General features: G+C 38.3%; 3 pseudogenes across 1 annotated transcript; all 3 read left to right on the top strand.

Moving 5' to 3' along the window:
- Nucleotides 1-467: 467 nt before the first annotated feature.
- LOC147358693 (olfactory receptor 8K3-like) lies at nucleotides 468-1,409 on the top strand (annotated as a pseudogene).
- A 4,266-nt stretch (nucleotides 1,410-5,675) lies between these two features.
- On the top strand, nucleotides 5,676-6,650 carry LOC147358692 (olfactory receptor 8K3-like; annotated as a pseudogene).
- Nucleotides 6,651-20,673: 14,023 nt separating this feature from the next.
- LOC147358691 (olfactory receptor 8K3-like) lies at nucleotides 20,674-21,633 on the top strand (annotated as a pseudogene). Its single transcript, XR_015141700.1, has one exon. The product of XR_015141700.1 is annotated as an olfactory receptor 8K3-like (transcript).
- The last annotated feature ends 2,332 nt before the right edge of the window (nucleotides 21,634-23,965 follow it).

The raw sequence follows: 23,965 nt of genomic DNA, 5'->3' as shown, positions 1-23,965 counted from the left end.
ATCTGTCTTTAAAAGTCTTTGTGAATCTTGGCCTTATTGATATTTTGGGTTTGGTAAATTTTTGTTTTTTATGCTGATGGGGGGGTGGTTCATTCCAGCAGCATCACTAGACTCTAACCATTACATGCCAGCAGTAGCCTCCCTCCAATATCTGCAATTCCTGCATCCAAATCTCTCAAAAGATTATCAAGGTTATTTGGAGGACAGCTTTTCACCAGTTGAAAAACCACTGATTTATTTCTATTGCCATCCCTATCTCTATCATCACTGATTATCTATAATCTATCTATCATTGTTATGTGTATTTAGTGTGACAGTTAGGATTATTTTAAAATACCATGAATTAGAAATTCAAATTTGTCATATTTGTACTAGCTTTGGGTACTAAACCCTACCAGATGATACTATATGATAACTACTGACTATGCTGATATCTTTATAGGGAATAGGTTTTCTGATAAACCTTGATGGAAAAGCTCAATAGAACAGTACTGAGTGAATTCATCCTCATGGGAATCACAGACCACCCTGAGCTGCAGGATCCACTTTTTGGGCTCTTCTTCATCATCTATGTGACCTCAGTGGTGGGCAACTTGGGCATGGTCATCCTCACTAAGGTGGACTCCAGGCTACAGACATCTATGTACTTCTTTCTCAGGCACTTGGCTCTTATGATCTCGGTTATTCAACAACTGTGGGACCCAAAATGTTGGTAAATTTTCTTGTGGATCAAAATAAAATCTTCTACAATTTTTGTGCCATTCAGGGAGCTTTCTACATTATGTTCATTATTAGTGAGCTTTTTATTCTGGCAGCAATGTCCTATGAGCACTATGTGGCCATCTGTAACCCTCTTCTCTACACAGTCATCATGTCAAAAAGGGCATACTCGATGTTGGTGGCAATCTCCTATGTCTATAGCACATTTGTGTCTCTTCTAATCACTATAAAAAATGTTTAATTTATTCTTCTGTGGCTACAATGTCATCAGACATTTCTACTGTGACTTTCTCCCTTTGATAACTTTGGTTTGTTCAAATATACATGAAATTGAACTGATTTTTCTGATCTTTGCAGTTTTTAATTTAATTTCATCTCTGCTAATAGTTCTTGTGTCTTACCTGCTTATTCTTACAGCTATTCTCAGGATGAACTCTGATGAAGGAAGGCACAGGGCTTTCTCTACATGTGGATCCCACTTGACCGTGGTTACAGTGTTCTATGGGACTTTGATATTTATGTATGTTCAACCAGAGTCCAGCCATTGCTTTGATGGTAATAAAGTGACATCCATATTTTACATACTAATTACCCCCAGGTTAAATCCCTTGATCTACAGCTTGAGGAAAATAGATGTAAAATATTCTGGTAATAGACTATGGAAAAAACTATATAACATCTTCTCTTAAGTTCATTTTGCTATGTGGTTCCTTGAATGAGGCTATGAACACTGAAATTTGTTATGAGTTTTCTCAGAGGGAAATGCAAGGATAAATGATTTCAACATATATTTAGAGATTGACTTCTGTGCACCAGTTAAACTGAGTGCTCTGAACACATTAATAAATGAACATATTCTAGTTGTTTTTTTCTGTTTACATATGAAATCTCAGTTCAGTTCAGTTCAGTTGCTCAGTCATGTCTGACTCTTTGCGATCCCATGAATCGTAACAGGCCAGGCCTCCCTGTCCATCACCAACTCCCAGAGTTCAATCAGACTCACATCCAATGAGTAGTGATGCCATCCAGCCATGTCATCCTCTGTCGTCCCCTTCTCCTCCTGTCCCAAATCCCTGCCAGCATAAGAGTCTTTTCCAACGAGTCAACTCTTCGCATGAGGGGGCCAAAGTACTGGAGTTTCAGCTTCAGCATCATTCCTTCCAAAGAAATCCCAGGGCTGATCTTCTTCATAATGGACTGGTTGAATCTCCTTGCAGTCCAAGGGACGCAAAAGAGTCTTCTCCAACACCACAACTCAAAAGCATCAATTCTTTGGCACTCAGCCTTCTTCAGTATTCTTGCCTTAAGAACCCCATGAACAGTATGAAAAGGCAAAATGATAGGATACTGAAAGAGGAACTCCCCAGGTCAGTAGGTGCCCAATATGCTACTGGAGATCAGTGGAGAAATAACTCCAGAAAGAATGAAGGGATGGAGGCAAAGCAAAAACAATACCCAGCTGTGGATGTGACTGGAGATAGAAGCAAGGTCTGATGCTGTAAATATTGCATAGGAAACTGGAATGTCAGGTCCATGAATCAAGGCAAATTAGAAGTGGTCAAACAAAAGATGCAAAGAGTGAATGTCAACATTCTAGGAATCAGTGAACTGAAATGGACTGGAATAGGTGAATTTAACTCAGATGACCATTATATCTACTACTGCGGGCAGGAATCCCTCAGGAGAAATGGAGTAGCCATCATGGTCAACAAAAGAGTCCGAAATACAGTACTTGGATGCAATCTCAAAAATGACAGATTGATCTCTGTTTGTTTCCAACGCAAACTATTCAATATCAGAGTAATCCAAGTCTATGCCCCAACCAGTAACACTGAAGAAGCTGAAGTTAAACAGTTCTATGAAGATGTACAAGACCTTTTAGAACTAACACCCAAAAAAGATGTCCTTTTCATTATAGGGGACTGGAATGCAAAAGTAGGAAGTCAAGAAACACTTGGAGTAACAGGCAAATTTGGCCTTGGAATACAGAATGAAGCAGGGCAAAGACTAATAGAGTTTTGCCAAGAAAATGCACTGGTCATAACAAACACCCTCTTCCAACAACATAAGAGAAGACGCTATACATGGACATCACTAGATGGTCAACACCGAAATCAGATTGATTATATTCTTTGTAGCCAAAGATGGAGAAGCTCTATACAGTCAGCAAAAACAAGACCGGGAGCTGACTGTGGCTCAGACCATGAATTCCTTATTGCCAAATTCAGATTTAAATTGAAGACAGTAGGGAAAACCACTAGACCATTCAGGTATGACCTAAATCAAATCCATTATGATTATACAGTGGAAGTGAGAAGTAGATTTAAGGGCTTAGATCTGATAGATAGAGTGCCTGATGAACTATGGAATAAGATTCGTGACATTATACAGGAGACAGGGATCAAGACCATCCCCATGGAAAATAAATGCAAAAAAGCAAAATGGCTGTCTGAGGAGGCCTTACAAATAGCTGAGGAAAGAAGAGAAGCAAAAAGCAAACAAGAAAAAGAAAGATATAAACATCTGAATGCAGAGTTCCAAAGAATAGCAAGAAGAGATAAGAAAGTCTTCTTCAGCGATCAATGCAAAGAAATAGAGGAAAACAACAGAATGGGAAAGACTAGAGATCTCTTCAAGAAAATCAGAGATACCAAAGTAACATTTCATGCAAAGATGAGCTCGATAAAGGACAGAAATAATATGAACCTAACAGAAGCAGAAGATACTAAGAAGAGATGGCAAGAATACACAGAAAAACTGTACAAAAAAGATTTTCATGACCCAATAATCATGATGGTGTGATCACTGACCTAGAGCCAGACATCCTGGAATGTAAAGTCAAGTGGGCCTTAGAAAGCATCACTATGAACAAAGCTAGTGGAGGTGATGTAATTCCAGTTGAGCTCTTTCAAATCCTGAAAGATGATGCTGTGAAAGTGCTGCACTCAATATGCCAGCAAATTTGGAAAACTCAGCAGTGGCCACAGGACTGGAAAATATCAGTTTTCATTCCAATCCCAAAGAAAGGCAATGCCAAAGAATGCTCAAACTACCGCACAATTGCACTCATCTCACACTAGTAAAGTAATGCTCAAAATTCTCCAAGCCAGGCTTCAGCAATATGTGAACTGTGAACTTCCTGATATTCAAGCTGGTTTTAGAAAAGGCAGAGGAACCAGAGATCAAATTGCCAACATCCGTTGGATCGTCAAAAAATTAAGAGAGTTCCAGAAAAACATCTATTTCTGCTTTATTGACGATGCCAAAGCCTTTGAGTGTGTGGATCACAATAAACTGTGTAAAATTCTGAAAGAGATTGCAGTACAAGACCACCTGATCTGCCTCTTGAGAAATTTGTATGCAGGTCAGGATGCAACAGTTAGAACTGGACATGGAACAACAGACTGGTTCCAAATAGGAAAAGGAGTAGGTCAAGGCTGTATATTGTCACCCTGTTTATTTAACTTATATGCAGAGTAAATCATGAGAAACACTGGACTGGAAGAAACACAAGCTGGAATCAAAATTGCCGGGAGAAATATCAATAACCTCAGATATGCAGATGACACAACCCTTATGGCAGAAAGTGAAGAGGAACTCAAAAGCCTCTTAATGAAAGTAAAAGCGGAGAGTGAAAAAGTTGGCTTAAAGCTCAACATTCAGAAAACGAAGATCATGGCATCTGGTTCCATCACTTCATGGGAAATAGAGGCGGAAACAGTGGAAACAGTGTCAGACTTTATTTTTCTGGGCTCCAAAGTCATTGCAGATGGTGACTGCAGCCATGAAATTAAAAGACGCTTACTCCTTGGAACAAAAGTTATGACCAACCTAGATAGCATATTGAAAAGCAGAGACATTATTTTGCCAACAAAGGTCCGTCTAATCAAGGGTATGGTTTATCCTGTGGTCATGTATGGATGTGAGAGTTGGACTGTGAAAAAGGCTGTGCACCAAAGAATTGATGCTTTTGAACTGTGGTGTTGGAGAAGACTCTTGATAGTCCCTTGGACTGCAAGGAAATCCAACCAGTCCATTCTGAAGGAGCCCTGGGATTTCTTTGAAAGTAATGATGCTAAAACTGAAACTCCAGTACTTTGGCCACCTCATGCAAAGAGTTGACTCATTGGAAAAGACTCTGATGCTGGGAGGGATTGGGGGCAAGAGTAGAAGGGGACGACTAAGGATCACATGGCTGGATGGCATTACTGACTCGATGGACGTGAGTCTGAGTGAACTCCGGGAGTTGGTGTTTGACAGGGAGGCCTGGTGTGCTGCGTTTCATGGGATCGCAAAGAGTCGGACACGACTGAGCGACTGATCTGATCTGATCATCCTTTTTCACAGTCCAACTCTTATACCCATATGTTACCACAGGGAAAACCACAGCCTTGACTAGACGAAACTTTGTTGGCAAATTAATGTCTCTGCTTTTGAATATGCTACCTAGGTTGGTCATAACTTTCCTTCCAAGGCGTAAGCATCTTTTAATTTCATGGCTGCAGTCACCGTCTGCAATGACTTTGGAGCCCAGAAAAATAAAGTCTGCCACTGTTTCCACTGTTTCTGCCTCTATTTCCAATGAAGTGGTGGGACCAGATGCCATGATCTTCGTTTTCTGAATGTTGAGCTTTAAGCCAACTTTTTCACTCTCCACTTTCACTTTCATCAAGAGGCTTTTGAGTTCCTCTTCACTTTCTGCCATAAGGGTGGTGAGATTATTGATATTTCTCCTGGCAATCTTGATTCCAGCTTGTGTTTCTTCCAGTCCAGCGTTTCTCATGATGTACTCTGCATATAAGTTAAATAATCAGGGTGACCATATACAGCCTTGATGTACTCCTTTTGCAATTTGGAACCAGTCTGTTGTTCCATGTCCAATTCTAACTGTTGCTTCCTGACCTGCATATAGATTTCTCAAAAGGCAGATCAAGTGGCCTGGTATCCCCATCTTGATGGAAACCTTGATGGAAAAGCTCAATTGAACATTGCTGAGTGAATTCATCCTCATGGGAATCACAGGCTGCCCTGAGCTGCAGGCTCCATTGTTTGGACTCTTCCTCATCATCTACGTGACCTAAGTAGTGGACAACTTGGGCATGGTCATCCTTACTAAGGTGGACTCCAGGCTACAGACATCTATGTACTTCTTTCTCAGGCACCTGGCTTTTACTGATCTTGGTTATTCAACAACTGTGGGACCCAAAATGTTGGTAAATTTTCTTGTGGATCAAAATAAAATCTTCTACAATTTTTATGCCATTCAGGGAGCTTTCTACATTATATTCATTATTAGTGAGCTTTTTATTCTGGCAGCAATGTCCTATGACTGCTGTGTGGACATCTGTAACCATCTTCTCTACACAGTCATCATGTCAAAAAGGGCGTGCTGGATGCTGGTGGCAATCTCCTATGTCTATAGCACATTTGTGTCTCTTCTAATCACTATAAAAATGTTTAATTTATCCTTCTGTGGCTACAATGTCATCAGACATTTCTACTGTGACTGTCTCCCTTTGATATCTTTGGTTTGTTCAAATACACATGAAATTGAACTGATTATTCTGATCTTTGCAGTTTTTAATTTAATTTCATATCTGCTACTAGTTCTCGTGTCTTACCTGCTTATTCTTACAGCTATTCTCAGGATGAACTCTGATGAAGGAAGGCACAGGGCTTTCTCTACATGTGGATCCCACTTGACCATGGCTACAGTGTTCTATGGGACTTTGATATTTATGTATGTTCAACCAGAGTCCAGCCATTCCTTTGATGCTGATAAAGTGGCATCTATATTTTACAAACTAATTACCCCCATGTTAAATCCCTTGATCTACAGCTTGAGGAACAAAGATGTAAAATATGCTGTTCATAGACTATGGAAAAAACTATATAATATCTTAAGTTCATTTTGCTATGTGGTTCCTTGAATGAGGCTATGAACATTGAAATTTGTTATGAGTTTTCTCAGAGGGAAATGCAAGGATAAATGATTTCATCATATATTTAGAGATTGACTTCTGGGCACCAGTAAAACTGAGTGCTCTGAACACATTAATAAATAAACATATTCTAGTTGTTTTTGTCTCCTTACATATGAAGTCTACTCTATGACAAATAAGGGTCTTGCCTCTCTTTCATTTGGCTCACTTTCCACAAATTGGTTAAAATGTGTATCATGTTTTGATTAAGAGATATTGTATGACTATATGCATTTGATGATCTTACTTTGAAAAAGCAGCATGAGATGATTCTATGATTTGAATGGTGAAAGTGTAGTGCAATATTCTGTAATCTATAAGTCTGTCATGTCCTTTGAATATACTTCTTACATAACTCTCTTTAACTTTCCTAATTTCTTTTTTGCTTGCTTCAATTACTTTTTAACATTCAATAGATTTATTTGCATCATAGAGATACTGGATTGTCTTCTATGTACATCATCAGGAAATAAAATAATCAATGAACAAATCTAATTTGCATAAAAATAATTTATAAGAATAGTCAAGTGAGGATAATTATTACTTATACTTCATATGTCATTTTAAATTATTAATAAATGTGTATTTATATGTCTCATCTACTCATATATAAACATAAAAATGTGTGCATCTGAGATTATGTGTAATGAGCAGAAATACACAGGAATGCTAACAGCACATGGATTTGAGAAGGTAAACTGAATAAACATAACCTAATATCCCACTCCTAGAATACATGTTAGAATACATTTGATTATCCCTCAGATTATAAAACAAAACAAAACAAAAATACTGAGTTACAGATTTGGATATTTTACATTCATTTAAAACTTAATCACATTATTAAGTTGATACATAATGTATCAGAAAATATCCTATTTTCCATAGAACATAAAAATGTAAAAATCCGGAAATGCTACATACCATAAAAAGTAGCTCAGTGTCATTACATATTGAATACTTTCAATTTAGATTTTAAGTAGATAACACTATATATCAGCTAGAATATCTAGTAGTTTGTGAGTATTTGGAGGAACCTAAACTTATACATTGTTAGTAGAAACTAAAATGGTATAAATATTTTAAATACATTTAAGATTCATTTTTTTTTTCTGCAGCAGCATATAGTAGCTCTATTTTCAGTTTTTTGAGGAACCGCCATACTGTTATTTGTATTGACCATACCAAATTCATTTCTATCAACAATGTGGAAGGGTTCTCTTTTCTCCACACCCTCTTCAGCATTTATTGTTTGTAGGTATTTAATGATGACTGTGTGTGAGATGGTATCTCATTCTAGTTTTGATTTGCTTTTTTCTAATAATTAGCAAAGTTGAGCATGATTTTATGTGCCCACTGGCCATGTGTATATCTTTTTTGAGAAATGTCTATTTAGATCTTCTTCCCATTTATATTGGTATATATATACAGAGAGAGTCCATGGAATTCTCTAGGGCAGAATACTGGACTTCCCAATACAGGGATCAAGCATAGGTCTCTTGAAATGCAGGCAGATTCTTTATCAGGTGAGCCACAGGGAAGCCCAAGCTGGTTTCCTTGGGAAGCCCTAGAAAATCAGTCCTGAATATTCATTGGAAGGACTGATGCTGAAACTGAAGCTCCAATACTTTGGCCATCTGATGCAAAGAATTGACTCTTTGGAAAAGACCCTGATGCTGGGAAAGATTGAACGTGGGAGGAGAAGGGGATGACAGAGGATGAGATGGTTGGATGGCATCACCTACTCAATGAACATGAGTTTGAGCAAGCTCTGGGAGTTGGTGATGGACAGGGAAGCCTGGCATGCTGTAGTCCATGGGTCACAAACAGTCGGACATGACTGAGTGAATGAACTGACTCCAGGATTCTTACCTGGAGATCTTATGGACAGAGGAACCTGGTGGACTATAGTCCATAGAGTTGCAGAGAGTTGGACACAGCTAAAGCAACTTCACACACACACACACACACACACACAACTTATAAGCTGTTTGTGTGGTTTGGAGATTAATCCTTTGTTGGTTGTGTTGTTTGCAAATATTTTCTCCACATTCTGTATGTTGTCTTTCTGTTTGGCTATGGTTTCATTTTTTGGGCAAAAGTTTTTGAAAGTTTTAGGTCCCATTTGTTAATGTTCATTTTATTTTCATTATTTTTATTTCTGTTATCTAGATGAATCCAAAAAGATATCGCTGTACTTATTTGTCAATGAGTGTTCTGCCTATGTTTTCCATTAATGGTCGTATAGTATCCAGCCTTACATTTAGGTGTTTAAGACTATTTGAGTTTATTTTTGTGTATTGTGTTAAAGAATGCTCTAATTTTATTTTAATTTTTTTACATGCACCTGTCGAATTTTCACAGCAGCATTTAATGAAGAAACTGTTTTCTCCCTATTCTATGTAGGTTTACTTCTGTGTTTTCTATCCTTTTCCTTTGATCTATATTTCTGGTTTTGTGTCTGTACCATACTGTTTTATTACTGTAGTTTTTGTAGTATGTTCTGAAGACTGATACTATGATTCCTTCAGTTTCCTTTTTTCTTTCTCAGGGTTACTATGTTTATCCAGAGTCTTTTTTTCCCCCTTAATTTCTTTTCTTAAATTAATTAATTTATTTATTTGACTTTACAATATTGTATTGGCTTTGCCATACATTGACTTGAATCTGCCATGAGTGTACATGTGCTCCCCATCCTGAACACCCCTCCCACCTCCATCCCCATCCCATCCCTCTGGGTCATCCCAGTGCACCAGCCCCAAGAACCCTGTATCATGCAATAAACCAGGACTGGTGATTCGTTTCACACATGATATTTTACATGTTTCAATGCCATTCCCCCAAATCATCCCACCTTCGCCCTCTCCCGCAGAGTCCAAAAGACTGTTCAATACATTTGTGTCTCTTTTGCTGTCTCACATACAGGGTTATCATTACCTTCTTTCTAAATTCCATATATATGCATTAGTATACTGCATTGGTGTTTTTATTTCTGGCCCTGTATAATAGGCTCCAGTTTCATCCACCTCATTAGAACTGATTCAAATGTATTCTTTTTAATGGCTAAGTAATATTCCATTGTGTATATGTACCACAAGTTTCTTATCCATTCCTGTGCTGATGGACATCTAGGTTGCTTCCATGTCCTGGCTATTATAAACAGTGCTGAGATGAACATTGGGGTACACATGTCTCTTTCGATTCTGGTTTCCTCAGTGTGTATGCCCAGCAATGGGATTTCTGGGTCATATGGCAGTTCTATTTCCAATTGTTAAAGGAATCTCCACAGTGTTCTCCATAGTGGCTGTACTAGTTTGCATTCCCACCAACAGTGTAAAAGGGTTCCCTTTTCTGCACACCCTCTCCAGCATTTATTGCTTGCAGACTTTTGGATAGCAGCCATTCTGACTGGTGTGAAATGGTACCTCACTGTGGTTTTGATTTGCATTTCTCTGATAATGAGTGATGTTGAGCATCTTTTCATGTGTTTGTTATCCATCTGTATGTCTTCTTTGGAGAAATGTCTCATTAGTTCTTTGGCCCACTTTTTTTTAAATTTTTTTTAAATTTTATTTTATTTTTAAACTTTATAATATTGTATTAGTTTTGCCAAATATCGAAATGAATCCGCCACATGTATACCTCTGTTCCCCATCCTGAACCCTCCTCCCTCCTCCCTCCCCATACCCTCCCTCTGGGTCATCCAAGTGCACCAGCCCCAAGCATCCAGTATCGTGCATTGAACCTGGACTGGCGACTCGTTTCATACATGATATTATACATGTTTCACTGCTATTCTCCCAAATCTCCCCACCCTCTCCCTCTCCCACAGAGTCCATAAGACTGATCTATACATCAGTGTCTCTTTTGCTGTCTTGTATACAGGGTTATTGTTACCATCTTTCTAAATTCCATATATATGTGTTAGTATACTGTATTGGTGTTTTTCTTTCTGGCTTACTTCACTCTGTATAATAGGTTCCAGTTTCATCCATCTCATTAGAACTGATTCAAATGCATTCTTTTTCATGGCTGAGTAATACTCCATTGTTTATATGTACCACAGCTTTCTTATCCATTCATCTGCTGATGGGCATCTAGGTTGCTTCCATGTCCTGGCTATTATAAACAGTGCTGAGATGAACATTGGGGTACACGTGTCTCTTTCCCTTCCGGTTTCCTCAGTGTGTATGCCCAGCAGTGGGATTGCTGGAGCAGAAGGCACTTTTTGATTGGTCTTTTATTTTTCTGAAATTGTTTCTTGAGGTATGCCTGTATTGCTATGAACTTTCCCCTTAGTACTGCTTTTACAGTGTCCCATAGGTTTTGGGTTGTTGTGTTTTCATTTTCATTCATTTCTATGCATATTTTAATTTTTTTTTTTATTTCTTCTGTGATTTGTTGGTTATTCAGCAGCATGTTGTTCAGCCTCCATATGTTGGGATTTTTAATAGTTTTTCTCCTGTAATTGAGATCTAATCTTACTGCATTGTAGTCAGAAAAGATGCTTGGAATGATTTCAAAATTTTTTTTTTTAATTTACCAATGCTAGATTTATGGCCCAGGAGGTGGTCTATCCTGGAGAAGGTTCCATGTGTGCTTGAGAAAAAGGTGAAATTCATTGTTTTGGGGTGAAATGTCCTATAGATATCAATTAGGTCTAACTGGTCTATTGTATCATTTAAAGTTTGTGTTTCCTTGTTAATTTTCTGTTTAGTTGATCTATCTGTAGATGTGAGTGGGATATTAAAGTCTCCCACTGTTATTGTGTTACTGTTAATTTCCCCTTTCATACTCCCTAGCATTTGTCTTAGGTGTTAGCTTCCTGCAGTGCTTCCCTGGTGGCTCAGAGGTTAAAGAGTCTGCCTGTAATGTGGGAGACCTGGCTTTTATCCCTGAGTCGGGAAGATCCCCTGGAGAAGGAAATGGCAACCCACTCCAGTATTCTTTTCTGGGGAATCCCATGGGCGGAGGAGCCTGGTGGGCTACAGTCCATGGGGTCACAAATGTTGGACACGACTGAGCGACTTCACTCACTCACTATGTTCGGTGCATAAATATTTATAATTGTTGTATCTTCTTCTTGGATTGATCCTTTGATCATTATATAGTGTCCATCTTTGTCTCTTTTCACAGCCTTTGTTTTAAAGTCTATTTTATCTGATATAAGAATTGCTGCTCCTGCTTTCTTTTGGTCTCTGTTTGCATGGAATATCTTTTTCCAGTCCTTCACTTTCAGTCTGTATGTGTTCCTCATTTCAAGATGGGTCTCTTGTAGACAACATATATAGGGGTTTTGTTTTTGTATCCATTCAGCCAGTCTTTGTCTTTTGGTTGGGGCATTCAAGCATCTGTCTACAATGCAGGAGACCCAGGTTCAGTCCCTGAGTTGGGAAGATCCCCTGGAGAAGGAAATGGCAATCCACTCCAGTACTATTGCCTGGAAAATCCCATGGAAGGCCACAGTCCATGGGGTAGCAAAGAGTTGGACACGACTGAGCGACTTCACTTTCACTTTGGGGCATTCAACCCATTTACGTTTATGGTAATTATTGATAAGTATGATCTCGTTGCCATTTACTTTATTGTTTTGGGTTTGATTTTATATATTCTTTCTGAGTTTCCTGTCTAGAGACAATCCCTTAGCATTTGTTGGAGAGCTGGTTTGGTGGTGCTGAATTTTCTGATCTTTTGCTTGTCTGTAAAGCTTTTGATTTCTCCTTCATATTTGAATGAGATCCTTGCTGGGTACAGTAATCTGGGCGGTAGGTTATTTCTTTCATCACTTTAAGTATGTTCTGCCATTCCCTTCTGGCCTGAAGAGTTTCTTTTGAAAGACCAGCTGTTAACCTTTTGGAATCCCCTTGTGTGCTATTTGTTGTCTATCCCTTGCTGCTTTTAATATTTGTTCTTTGTGTTTGATCTTTGTTTATTTGATTAATACATGTCTTGGGGTGTTTTGTCTTGGGTTTATCCTGTTTGGGACTCTCTGGATTTCTTGGACTTGGGTGGTTATTTCCTTCCCCATTTTATGGAAGTTTTCAACTATTATCTCCTCAAGTATTTTCTCATGGTCTTTCTTTTTGTCTTCTTCTTTTGGGACTCCTATGATTCAAATGTTGGGGCATTTAACATTGTCCCAGAGGTCTCTGGGTTGTCCTTGTTTCTTCTAATTCTTTTTTCCTCTCTGATTCATTTATTTCTACCATTCTATCTTCTACCTCACTTATCCTATCTTCTGCCTCTGTTATTCTACTGTTGTTTCCCTCCAGAGTGTTTTTGATCTAATTTGTTGCATTATTCATTATATATTGACTCTTTTGTTTCTTCTAGGTCCTTGTTAAACCTTTATTGCATCTTCTTGATCCTTTTCTCCAGGCTATTTATCTGTGATTCCATTTTGTTTTCAAGATTTTGGATCATTTTCACTATCATTATTTGGAATTCTTTATCAGGTAGATTTCCTATCTCTACCTCTTTTGTTTGGTTTGTTGGGCATTTATCCTGTTCCTTTACCTGCTGGGTATTTCTCTGCCTTTTCATCTTGTTTATATTGCTGTGTTTGGGGTGGCCTTTCTGTATTCTGGCAGCTAGTGGTTCCCTTTATTATGGAGGTTTCTGGCTGTGGGTGGGGTTGGATGGGTGGCGTGTCAAGGTTTTCTGGTTAGGGAAGCTTGTGTCGGTGTTCTGGTGGGTGGTGCTGGATTTCTTCTTTCTGGAGAGCAAGGAAGTGTTCAGTAATAAGTTTTGAGATGTCAGTGGGTTTGGTGTGACTTTGGGCAGCCTGCATATTGAGGCTCAGGGTTATGTTCCTAGGTTTCTGGAGAATTTGCTTGGTATGTCTTGCTCTGGAGCTTTTTGGCCCTTGGGTAGTACTTGGTTTCAGTGTAGGTATGGAGGCATTTTATGAGCTCCTATTGATTAACGTTCCCTAGATTCAGGAGTTCTCTGATATTCTCAGGATTTGGACTTAAGACTCCTGCCTCTGGTTACAGTCTTATTCTTACAGTATCCTCAAGACTTCTCCATCTATACAGCACCGATGATCAAACATCTAGGTTAATGATGAAAAGTTTCTCCACAGTGAGGGACACCCGGAGAGGTACACAGAGTTACATGGAGAAGAGAAGAGGGTGGATGAAAATAGAGGTGACCAGGAGGAGAAGAGGGGGAATCAAAATGGGAGAGAGCAAGCTAGCCAGTAATCACTTCCTTATGTGCTCTCACAGTCTGGATCCCTCAGAGTTGTCCACGGAGTTACACAGAGAAGAAAAGAGGGAGGAAGGAGACAGAGGTGGCCAGGAGGATAAAGGGGGGAATCAAAAGGAGAGAGACAGATCCAGCCAGTCATCAGTTCCCTAAGTGTTCTCCACAGCCCAGAACACACAAAGAGATTCACAGAGTTGGGTAGAGAAGAAAAGGGGGAGGGGGGAGATAGAGGCTACCTGGTGGAGAAAAAGGAGAGTCAAAAGGGGGAGAGAGCAATCAGGCCAGTGATCTCGCTCCCAAGTAAAAATCAGTACTGAAGATTTGTACCCTTAAAGGTACAAAGTTGATAACAAATACCAAAAAGCAAAGATTAAAAATCTTGAGTAGAGGTTAGATTCTCAAAAATACAATATTAAAAACAGAAACAAAAACAAAACAACCCCCCAAAAACAAACAAAAAACCCCAAAAAGTGACAGAAATTATAAATATATATATGTATATATATGGAGTTTGTTTTAAAAATAGGGTCTTTCTTTTCTTTTTTTATTTTTGCAAAGTAATAGAAGGTTATAAAAATGAAAATTAAAGGAGTAATGGGGACTTAAAAATAACAAATAAAATAAAATAAATTTTAATTAAGAAAATGATAATAGTAAAACTATATCTAAGACTTTCTTTGGAGCTGTTGCGGACAGTGTGGGGTCAGTTCATTTGCAGATAGTTCCTTGGTCTGGCTTGTACTTCTCATGGTCTTTGGCCCCTTCCTATGTAGTCGGTGCTAACTACAGGGTTTTAATCTATTTCACCTGTCACTTCCAAAGCGGTTCCCTCTATTTATGTTAGTTTCTTCAGTCTGCTGGTCTCTTCAATGCCTAATTTCTGCCCTGACACAAGGGGCACGGTGGTGGTCACTCTTTTTTAGGCTCGCTTGTTCAGTCATGCTTTGTGGAGGGAGGAACACTGCAACTAAATATCACTGGTGTGTGTTCACAGTGATTCAGCCACACTGGGTTTGCCCCCACTCATGGCGTGTGTGCTTTCCCAGTCTACACTGCTGAGACTCTAGGTTGCTCTGCCGGGAACTGTCTGATGCAGGTCCTGGTTTGCATGCACTTCCCAGGTGTAAGCTACTCAGGTTCAGGTTCTCGGTTACTCCACAAAGGTGCAGACTTGGCTGGGCCTGCGTTTTGTGCCCATCCCAGGTCCTAGCAGCTCAGGTGACCAGGTCCTTGGCACACATAGTCTCCCCCCGTTGAAGGTTGTGACTTATCCCCTCCCTGGTTCCAGCTGCTCGGTTTTCTGGGTGTACAGTGGGCACAACTTCTCTCTTCTGGGAAGTTGATCTCTGGCTACAACCCTCCTGTCAGATGTTGACCATCCAACATCCCAAGAAGCCTTGGTTAGCAACAAGGTCTTCTTGCAGTTTGGTATAGGATGACTTTCTGGAGCCACGATTGTCCCCTTCTGGCTCTGGCTGCCCTTGCCTGCCTGTCTCTAGTGGGGGATAGGCCAGTCTGCAGCTGGCTAGCTCTGCTCAGTCCTTTGTTCTGTGAGCCTGACTGGTGGTGGTTAGGGCTTTTTGCTGGAGCACGGGATAGTTATCCCACAGTCTGGTTTGCTATCTCAAACTGGTTCCCTCAGATTGTCCTCAGGACATTCAGGCTTGGTCCTTATCCTAAGCACTGCCTCTGGCTCCTCGCTATCCCTCCCCCGCTTGCTAGTGGGGGATGCAAGCATCAGGGATGTTGCGCCGCTGGGAATTGCTGTTGGGCACGTAATCTGTGGGTTTTAATTATTTATTTTTCCTCCCAGTTATTTTGCCCTCTGAGATCCTAATGTTCACCACAGACCTGGTGGAGAGAGTGTTTCCTGGTGTTTGGAAACTTCTCTCTCTCTCTCTCTTTTTTTTTTAAATATACATTTATTTATTTTAATTGGAGGCTAATTATTTTACAATATTGTATTGCTTTTGCCATACATCAACATGAATCCGCCATGGGTGTACACGTGTTCCCCCTCCTGAACCCCCCTTCCACCTCCCTCTCCATACCAATGAAACATGTATAATATCATATGTGAAAAGAATCATCAGTTTAGGTTCGATGCATGATACAGGATGCTCGGGGCTGGTGCACTGGGATGACTTCTCTCTTTTTTAAGACTCCTTTCCTGGGATGGATCTCCATCCCTACCTCTTTTGTCTCTCTTTTTATCTTTTATATTTTGTCCTACCTCCTTTTGAAGACAATGGGTTGCTTTTCTGGGTGCCTGATGTCCTCTGCCAGCATTCAGAAGTTGTTTTGTGGAATTTGCCAGCGCTCAAATGTTCTTTTGATGAATTTGTGGGGGAGAAAATAGACTCCCCGTCCTATTCCTCCACCATCTTAAGACCACCTCAGAGTCTTTTTTATTATACAAAGTTAAAATTTTCTTGTTCTAGTTCTGTGAAAATTTTCACATGATCCTGTTATCCCATTCCTGGTCATATAACCACAGAAAACAATAATTTAAAAAGATACACCCCAGTGTTCATTTCAGCTCTATCTACAATAGTGAAAACATGAAGGCAACCTATTTGTCCTCTAACAGATAAAAAATGTGGTATATTTATAGAATGTAATAATGCTCAGCCATAAAAATGAGTAACAGTGGATGAAATAATGGCATTTGCAGCAACATAGATGGATCTAGAGACAATCATATTCAGTGAAATAAGCCAGGCTGAGAAAGACAAATGTTGTTTGATATCACTTATATGTGGAACATGAAAGAAAGTGTTGCAATTGAAACTCTATATATAATGCAGATAGACCCTCAGACATAGAAGTGAAACTAATGGCTACCTGAGTGAGGGAAAAGGGAGCAGTTTAGGAGTCTGGGATTGACATAAACACACACTATATATAAAATAGATAGCCATAAGTACCTATTTTATAGTACAGAAAACTATATTCAATGTTTTGTAATAGCCTTTAAGGGAAAAAAAGATGAAAAAAAAAATGTTTACATATGATTGAATCACTTTGCTATACACCCAAAACTAACATAGCATTGTAAGTAAATTATGCTTCAATAAAAATAAAAAAAAAAAAAATTGTCTTAAAATTTTAAATACATCTAAACTCTAACATAATATTTATCTATTTCACTGCCTTGTACTTACCCAAGAGAAAGAGCAGCAGATTTTTTTCTATGCAAATGTTAATAGAAGCTTTATTTATATTAGTCTGACCTTGGAAACAATCTAAATGTTCCTCCACTGAGGATGAATAAGTAAATCGTGACAAGTGAATTCCATGCTGCTGTAAAGAGTAATAAATTGTTGGTACCCACAAAAATATGACAACTCTCAAAGTTATTAGGCAGAGTAAAGGACGCCAGACTTAAAAGATAAGATAATCTAAATTTTAGTTGCAAAAACATTCTAAAATGAAGATTCATTTATGGTTGCACAAAGCAGATCAAACAAGAAATGTCAGAATTTAATAAAAAATGTCATACAAGGCATACAATGTGGAAAAAGAAAGAAATTAGATTCTCTCATAACTGCAAAGGACCTGTTTTCTAACAGAAAACCTCAAGGAACTCTGTCATAAATGTGAGCTCAGGAATCCCCTCACAATTGTGAATTCAGCAAGATAAAAGGATACAAACTCAACAAGCAAATATCTTGTCAATGCATATATATATATATATATATATATATGAATATATTGATGTAATACATGACATGCAGGAACCAAAATATGCATATTTTTGACTTTCCAGGTGGCACAGTGGTAAAGAATCTGCCTGCAATACAGGAGACACAGGAAACATAGGTTTGATCACTGGGTTGGGAAGATCCCCTGGAGGAGGAAATGGCAACCCACTCCAGTATTCTCGCCAGGACAGAGGTGGGCTACAATCCATATGGTCAAAAGTTGTCAGATACAACTGATTATGTAAACACACATGTATATATATATATATATATATACATGTGCCATTTACAATACAAAGGGTAATGAAATAATAAACTCAGAAAATGTGCAGGATATATATGTTGAAAAGTATGCTGGTTAAAGAAATCAAAGATCTGAACACATTATAAGACATACTGAGCTCATAGTATAAAATATTCATAGATGGGAAAGAAAATTGGAGTAGGAATTTGAGTTGGATGGAATGAAATAAATGAAGATGGCAACTAACTATGAAATGAGAAAAATGAGCAACTAATGTCTGCCTCAGAAGTGAAGAAAAACAGCAAAACCAACTAAATCAAGGAAATAACATGTCACATTTACCTAATGTGTAATTTTAAATCCTTTTAATTAAAAAATGATATATTAAAAATGAATTTTGACATTTCTCTACCCTTGAATTTGACAATTAACCCCTTTGAGCAGACCATTGTAGAAATGGGCCTTTCCTAAATGTATTAATACATCATTTGAATCAAAAGCCCCACATGCTAAAAGTGGGAAGTTAACTAAGAGTGAAAAATAAGAGTTAAATAAGTATTAAATTTACTCACTGGTGAATACAAATTGTCCTTGACAATTATTGAAAGACCTCCAGACATTTTGTTGCATTCTCCTAGGCATTAGGGCTAATCAACAAAGTGCTTGTCATCTCCTCAGGGAGAGTCTCAAAGCTAAGGGAATCCATATATTGTTCTCAAAGCCATGTAAGAAATACAAGAAGTCAACACAGAAACTTCATTACAGGTAAAAATAATATTGCATGTTGTACAATATGCTACCAATATCCACAATATTTCAGTGACATTTGCCAAGTTCCACTTTAATTCTATGACATAGATTCTACATTTAGTTATAGGATAGGGGGTGGGGTGGGGACTGAAATAAATTTTATGTATTACATCCTACTTGACCAATTCCTCACTTACCCATCACTATAGCCGTGACAGAGACATAAAACAACAGTCCAGAGAATATGTTTATATGGTGAAGAAAATCTCTTTCAGGTAAGTTGCTATCACTATTAGAAACAAATAAACATTAAAAAAAAAAAAAAAAAAAAAAAGCTATGTATTTGACATTTGAGAACTATTTCCAGGTAAGATAGACTCACTGAATTATTGACTCTTCATGTATCTTTCCTCAAAACTGTGCACACTGTTTCCCATTATATATGGTAACAAAGAGTTTTAGATAATTTACACTATTGACCCAGATTAACCCTTTGTTGTTGTTCAGTCACTAAATCCTGTCTGACTCTTTGTGACCCCATGGACTGAAGCATGCTATGCTTCCCTTTCCTTCACTATCTCTTGGAGTTTGCTCAAATTCATGTTCACTGAGTTGGTGATGCTATCTAGCCACACCATCCTCTGCTGCCCTCTTCTCACCATAAATGAAGGCACTGCAGAAACTGTATTTATAGACATATATGTTCCATACATGGACATACATGTCCTATACATAGTCAGGCATGTTCTGGTATGACTCACCATGTGAACAAATTTAATTCCCACTGTGGTCCATTATGCATTTCTTATTCATACACTTATTCATACCTGTCAGGTGTGCTAAATTTGAGTCAGTACCACCTGAAGGAAAAATATCATTCACAGACTATGTTTGAGTAGTGGGTTATATGAATTTTGGGAACTTTTGGTTTGGGAATTTATTGTATAATTAGCATAGGCATTATATCTTAGACAGCATATTAAAAAGACGAGACATTACTTTGCCAACAAAGGCCCATCTAGTCAAGGCTATGGTTTTTCTAGTAGTCATGTATGGATATGAGAGTTGGACCATAAAGAAAGCTGCGTGCCAAAGAATTGGTGCTTTTGAGCTGTGGTGTTGGGGAAGACCCTTGAGGGTCCCTTGCACTGCAAGGAGATCCAACCAGTCCATCCTAAAGGAAATCACTCCCAAATATTCATTGAAAGGATTGATCTTGAAGTTGAAACTCCAATACTTTGGCCAGCCGATGCAAAGAACTGCCTCATTTGAAAAGACCTTGATGCTGGGAAAGACTGAAGGTGGAAGGAGAAGGGGACAACAGAGGATGAGATGGCTGGATGGCATCACCAACTCAATGGGCATGAATTTGAGTAAACTCCAGGAGTTGGTGATGGACAGGAAAGCCTGGTATGCTGCAGTCCATGAGGTCTCAAAGAGTCGGACACAACTGAGCAACTGAACTGAACTGAACTATATCCTAGGATAGATGCATTTTTAAAATGTCATTCTGTGATTATATCTTATAAAGAATAAAGATAGAACTTTAAGGAATAGTATGATAATTATTATAATACCTAATTTTATGATTGTTTAGCTTCTCGGTTTTGCTTTGTTATATATATTTATGTATCTCTAATTGTCTTTGTTTCTATACCTATACTATAGTGCTTGTCAACTCGGATATTATTGTGACTACTGGCTCAATATTGTTACAGGTTGCGTATATGATATGTTAAGATATTGAACGCTTTAATTGGCCTATAAATATTACAAGCCAATAGCATTTCAACTGTCAGTTATGACAGCCAAAATGTCTCCAGACAGTGGAAAAATATTCTTTGGGGGAGTAAAATCACTCTAACTGAGAATAGCTGATCTACCTTCATATCTCCTTCTGTCTCTATTTATGTATACTTTAATGTGTGACAGATGGACTTACATTTAAATATGCTAAACTGGACATTTAAATTTATATTACTTACCAGTTCTGCATACTAACACATCTAAGAAGATATTTTACACAAAATCTATTGACTCTGCTGCTGTGTCTACCCAGAATAGGTTTCCTCATAAACCTGGATGGAACCACACAATGGAACAGTGCTGAGTGAATTCATCCTTATGGGAATCATAGACTGCCCTGAGCTGCAGGCTCCACTGTTTGGGCTCTTCCTCATCATCTACGTGATCTCTGTGGTGGGCAACTTTGGCATGGTCATCCTCACTAAGGTGGACTCCAGGCTGCAGACACCCATGTACTTCTTTCTCAGGCACCTGGCTTTCACTGATCTTGGTTATTCAACAACCGTGGGCCCCAAAATGTTAGTAAATTTTGTGGCAGATCAAAATAAAATCTCCTATTACTTTTGTGCCACACAGCTCACTTTCTTTCTCGTGTTCATTATTAGTGAGCTTTTTATTCTGGCAGCAATGTCCTATGACCGCTATGTGGCCATCTGTAACCCTCTGCTCTACCCAGTGGTCATGTCGCAAAGGGTATGTCAAGTGCTGGTGGCAATGCCATATTTCTATAGCATATTTGAGTCTCTTCTTATCACTGTAAAGATATTTGACTCATCATTCTGTGGCTATAATGTCATCAGACATTTCTACTGTGACAGTCTTCCCTTGTTATCTTTGCTCTGCTCAAATGCAAGAGAAATTGGACTGATTATTCTTATCTCAGCAGGTTTTAATTTGATTTTCTCTCTTCTGATAGTTCTCGTGTCTTACCTTCTTATTCTTGCATCCATTCTCAGGATGAGCTCTGCTGAAGGCAGGCAAAAGGCTTTTTCTACCTGTGGGTCTCACCTGACAGTGGTCACAGTGTTCTATGGGGCTTTAATATTCATGTATGTGCAACCAGAGTCCCACCATTCATTTGACACAGATAAAATGGCATCTATATTTTACACTCTCATTATCCCTATGCTAAAATCCCTTGATCTACAGTTTGAGGAACAAAGATGTAAAACATGCCCTACAAAGTACATGGAAAAGAATATGCAATTCTTTCTCTTAAGTCTTGTGTACAATATGAATCATATAATTTAGGTGATGGGCTTCAAACTGTTCTCTGTGTGTCTCTAAAAAGAATAAAAAGTATGGAAATGTTTAGCACATATTTAGAAATTGCCTTCCAAGGGCTGGTCATACTTCTATGTGTTATATATACTTTAGCACCCAAAGGGGGAAAATATCTGCCTTTCTTGAGGGGAAGAGATGAATTACAAATATAATTAAGTAAATAGCACCATACCTTAGAATGAGTTAGGACACCCTAAGGACAAGTAAAGAGAGTCAAGTGAGAAAGAATAGCATATATAAAATGATTCAAATGATTATCATTATTCCCAACTATTAGAATAAATTTCCTAGTGTCTACATGTGTTTGTGCATATACATGTGGTTTTATGTAAGCATGTACTTATGCTTTTATTCACTATACTTGTCTAAGGCATGTATTAAAATTAAACTTATGGTGGTTTCCAGGAGGCTCAGTGTAATAAAATGATTTGAATTCATCATTCATCTGAATTAATTCAGAGGCTCCCTTATCACGTGGAAGAGTTTAGGATCCTGCTCTGTTCTCATCAGTTAAGTTGCTTTTTTTTTATTTTAAATTTTATTTTATTTTTAAACTTTACAAATTGTATTAGTTTTGCCAAATATCAAAATGAATCCGCCACAGGTATACATGTGTTCCCGATCCTGAACCCTCCTCCCTCCTCCCTCCCCATACCATCCCTCTGGGTCGTCCCAGTGCACTAGCCCCAAGCATCCAGTATCGTGCATCGAACCTGGACTGGCAAGTTGCTTTTATATATGAGCCCTAGAAGTCTTTAGACTCAGCACACTTAGCAATTCAGTAACTCACAGCATCTTATTTATCTAAATCAGACTATTTGTCTGTAAATTCAAGTTCAGTCGCTCAGTCATGTCCAACTCTTTGCTACCCCATAGGCTGCAGCACACCAGGCTTCCCTGTCCCTCATCAACTCCAGGAGATTGCTCAAACTCATGTCCATCACGTCAGTGATACCATACACCAACCTCATGCTCTGACATTTCCTTCTCCTCCTGCGTTCAATCTTTCTAAGCAGGAGGGTCTTTTCCAATGAGTCAGTTCTTCACATCAGGGGGCCAAAGTATTCTCTGAACCAGATACGTTTTCTTAATAGTCTTTAATAATATTCTGTACTTGAAAGTTGCTAAGAGAGTGGGCCTTAAATATTCTCACCTCAGAAAAGGGAATGATAATTATGTAACATGAAAATGTTCAGTTCAGTTCAGTCGCTCAGTCATGTCCGACTCTTTGCAACCCCATGAATTGTAGCACACCAGGCCTCCCTGTTAGCTAGTGCTAAATTGTAGCCATATTGAACTATATAAATGCATCAAATAAACATGTTGTTGACTTTAAATTTACACCATATTAACTGTAAATTATGTCACAATAAAGCCAGAGGGAAAAAATTTAAATTTCTTGAGATTCTCCCATGGAAGCTTTGAGTTATATTTTTATATTTTATTGGGATCTTGATTCCTAACTTCTTTTTGATCAAACAAAATAGTTACATTTGCTTATCTGTCTGAAAAACAAAAATATTTCTTATTTAAAATTTGTGTTTTAATTATTTTTGTACTTTTGCATAAGAGGTCTAGTCTATACTGAACTAGCTTTGTGCCTTTGTTATGGGATAATCTTCTTCAGTATTGGTTCATAAGAGTGTGTAAAAAATCTTTTACTACGTATGCATGAATATATGTGTACCATATTGCATATTTTATTGTAAAATATTTTATTATATTCTATAATTTTTATTCTATTTTTTGATTGCTATGGTTTGATCATTTCTTTGTAGCAAACAAAAGACAAAATTCCATGATTTGGTCAATATTTCTAGGAAAAATGTAATAAGATATGTAACAGTTTGTTTATATATGATATGCATACAAATATCTTCCCTGGTGACTCAGACAGTAAAGCGTCTGCCTGCAACATGGGATACCCGGGTTCAATCCCTGGGTCGGGAAGATCTCCTGGAGAAGGAAATAGCAACCCACTCCAGTACCCTTGCCTGGAAAATTCCATGGACTGAAGAGTCTGGTGGGTTACAGTCCATGGGGTCGCAAAGAGTTGGACACAACTGAGCTACTTCACTTTCACTTTCATCCTCTTCAAAATTATCACTTTTTTGTTTAATTTTGTATTTTTAACATTTATGAAATTTTATTTACATCATAGAGAGACTGCACTGTTCTTTGTTCACCATCCTTAAAAACTCAAAAACACTTTTACTAATTCAAGAAAAAGGCAAGTAGGACTCTTCCTTCCCATGATATTGACATTT

The sequence above is a fragment of the Bos grunniens genome, chromosome 15 (assembly GCF_055505025.1).
Source record: "Bos grunniens cultivar Pamir isolate PY7600 chromosome 15, Bosgru_T2T1.0, whole genome shotgun sequence".
NCBI lineage: Eukaryota > Metazoa > Chordata > Mammalia > Artiodactyla > Bovidae > Bos > Bos grunniens.
Note: the sequence above shows the minus strand (reverse complement) of the source record. Positions and strands in the feature narration are given on the sequence as shown.